Source organism: Dipodomys merriami, unplaced genomic scaffold (genome assembly GCF_024711535.1).
Source record: "Dipodomys merriami isolate MVZ:Mamm:240054 unplaced genomic scaffold, mDipMer1.0.p SCAF_21, whole genome shotgun sequence".
Classification (NCBI taxonomy): Eukaryota; Metazoa; Chordata; class Mammalia; order Rodentia; family Heteromyidae; genus Dipodomys; species Dipodomys merriami.
This window is the reverse complement of record NW_027203493.1, coordinates 27104197-27107739: the sequence shown is the minus strand read 5'-3', so window position 1 is coordinate 27107739 and position 3543 is coordinate 27104197.

Genomic DNA, 3543 nt, shown 5'->3' with positions numbered 1-3543 from the left:
GAATAGCTCTCAATAGGATGTGAGGTTCTCAAGTTAAGAAACCCACAAAGCTGACAGAGATGGGGCCTCATATCGATATGACCTCCATTGGAGAGCATCTAAATTAACTGAGATGGAAGCAAAGAGATCTGTCACCAACCCTCCCGGTCCCTAAGCAGAGCATTTTCAATATTCTCATGGAAATGAAAGCCATTTTAGAAGGCTTAGAAGTCCAGCTATGTTAATGACATTGAAAGCAGGCATTCTCCCCAGAGGAATGTAGAAGCCTTTCCTAAAACACCTACCTGCCCAAAGAAGATGCTTGAATTTCACTTTTAGTCTTCTCAGCTGAATCATATTTAATTGTACAAAATGTAATACATTGAATACAAAAATCAAGAATGAGCTACTCTCTCACTAGATGATAGATAGATAGATAGATATACAGGCAGACAGATGATAGAAGAACAGACAGACAGACAGATAGATAGAAGGACTATTTTTCTACTTCATAAGAAAGGATTTCAGATTTTTCTCTATGGATCCCGGGTCTTCCCCAGTTCAGAGTGACTTTTTTCTAATAAAAGCCTTTTATGAGTAAGCAACTGTAAGTTCCCAGTGCTAATAAAAAGAAAGATAAAAACATTCATATAGGATACCAAATTGTTTGTGAAGTCATGGATTTTTGTTTTTGTTTTGTTTTTATTCTGGTCCCAGAGCTTGAACTGGGCTCTGTTCCTAAACCTCTCTGTGCTCAAGGTTAGTGCTCTAGCACTTGAGTCACAGCACCACTTCTGGATTTTTCTAAGTAGTTTATTGGCGATAAGAGTCTCACAGACTTTCCTGCCTGGGCTGGCTTTGAACTGTGATCCTCAGATCTCAGCCTCCTGAGTAGCTAGGATTATAGGCGTGAGTCACCAGTGCCACTAAGACATGGCTTTGGAAGCAAGATTTGCAAGGAGCAATATGTTGATAGAACAGGTTGTTTACTTTGTTTTTGTCAATTTGTGACATGATTTTGGGGTGATTCATGTAAATTTTTTAAAATATACATGTTATGCATATATATATATATATATATATATATATATATCAACCTGCAAAATGAAATTTGGGAGAAATCTGATATTCCTTAATCTAAAGACAAAGGATCATTAAAGTAATTAAGATCAGAAAATCCACCTTGCCCATGTAATTGTAACCCCTCTGTATGGTATTTTCACAATAATAAAAGTAATAAAAAAAAAAGATCAGAACATCCAAAATTTCAGGCTTGATTCCATTTAACTATTAAGTCTCTGAACTGTTTCACAGGCATTATAAATATGCTAAAAATGCTAACATTATATGATTAGGACTTAATCTCAATGTAAACATGCTAATGCTAGTACTAAGAGCCTCATAGGGGAATGGGACAGTCTGGTTAAGGATCAGCTATAGTGTTGCACTCTGGTAATCTAGCTACTTAGAAGATAGTATAGATCAGAAGGATTAAGGTTTGAGGCCATCTCAGGCAAAAATTTATGGAAACTTCATCTTAACCAATATAACTGGGCATTATCACCCCCACAATATGGGATGTGTATGAAGGAGGATCACAATCCAGTATAACCTCAGTGGAAATTCAAGAATAAATTCAGAAAAATAACTAAAGTAAAATGCATTGGGAAGAGCATGATTCAAGAGATGCAGTGCCTGCTTAACATGAAAACCTGAAAAAAGGGGGAAAAGGAAGGAAAATAAAAAAAGAATAGAAAAAGCCTGTACCCACATGTACCAGCAATAACTATCTTGCTTGAACCTTATCTAGTCACCCAACTCTACCATCCATCAAATGCGATTAAACTGTGTCTCAACTAATGACACCAAGAACTCAATTTGCTTATCTTTGTATGTATATATGTATGTTGTGCTGGTTCTGGGCCTTGAACTCGGGGCCTGGGTGCTACTCTGAGCTTTTTTGCTCAAGGCTAGTGCTCTACCACTCAAGCCACAACTCCACTTCCTTCTTGGGGGGGTGGGGGGGGAGGCAGGCAGACTTAGTTTACTGGAGATAAGAATCTAATGGACTTTCCTGCCCAGGCTGGCTTTGAACTGTGATCCTCAGATCTCAGCCTCCTGAGTAGCTAGGAATACAGGTGAGAGCCACCAGTACCTGGCTATTTATGTATTTATTAAAGTCATGAGTTCTTCTCTACAAAACTAGTATGAAATAAAAATAACTCTAAAGCATTGAAATCAATAGTTCAGTAGTAAATACTTTCTTTTTTGTGTGTCATTCCTGGAGCTTGAACTCAGGGCCTGGGTACTCTTTTGTCTCAAGTGAAACTATTACATTAAATAGGCATTAAATTATAACTTCGTTTTTATTTTTTCTCCCTCCATTTGGCACTTGCCTCTCCTTTTGTTTACTCTCTCCTCTTGGCCTCCCCTCCCCCATCTTTCAGTTAACAGCTTCCTGATATTCATTTAGTTTGTGCATTGATTTTTCTAAGGAATTATACCATCTGAATTTTCCTCTACAAATACCATACTTGGGTTAATGCATTTACCTACACTTACATTCAACCCTGTTATATGTTTACTTGTACATCCATAAATTAGTTCTAGTTTCTACATGTGAGAGAAAACACATGTCATTTGTCTCTCCAGAGAGACAAATCAGTCCCAGACTGATTTACTTAACATAATTTTTTTCCCAGAGAACGTCTATTAAGAATTTTGTGAACACAATGAGACCAACCAAAGAGTAATAGAAGCCAGGCGCTGGAGGCTCATGCTTGTAATCCTAGCTACTCAGGAGGCTGAGATCTGAGGATCATGATTCAATTAACCACTGGACAATTGGAAGTGGTGCTATGGCTCAAGTGGTAGAGCACTAACCTTGAGCTGAAGAGCTCAGGGACAGTACCCAGGCCCAGAGTGCAAGCCCCACCAGAGACCAAAAAAAAAAAAAAAAAGGAATGGAAGAATTCCTGGAGAATACTGGATTGTTTTTAAGGGTATCTTAGTGGCCTAGAAATGTATCTGGAACAAGCACAATTGATTTAAAAATTAGGCTAAAAATTACATGCAAAGCCAGGTGCCAATGGGTCATGCCTATAATCCTAGCTACTCAGGAAGCTGAGATCTGAAGATCATGATTCAAAGCCAGCCTGGGCATGGATCAAGTGGTAGAGTGCCAGCCTTGAGTAAAAATGCTCAGGGACAGCATCCAGGGCCCAAATTCGATTACTGGTACCAGCATATACCACGTGTGTGCGTACACACACAATTATACTTAAAATGTTTCTACAGTATGTATTATCTATGCAAATTGCACATATATTGGCAAAAATGAAAATGGTAGCTGTCTCTGAGTGATAGGACCTAGGGTCATTGTCATTTTTTATTTTGTAGTTTATTCTAAATTTTTTACAGTTTTTATATGGACAATAAACCATTTTTTTCTCTGCATGTATTGCAGTTTTGTATTTACTCTTAACAGAAATGTTCTGGTGCTATTGTCTGCCTCTGTAGGCAATGGACCCTATTTTCAGCATATCTTCATGATTGTTGTTCATT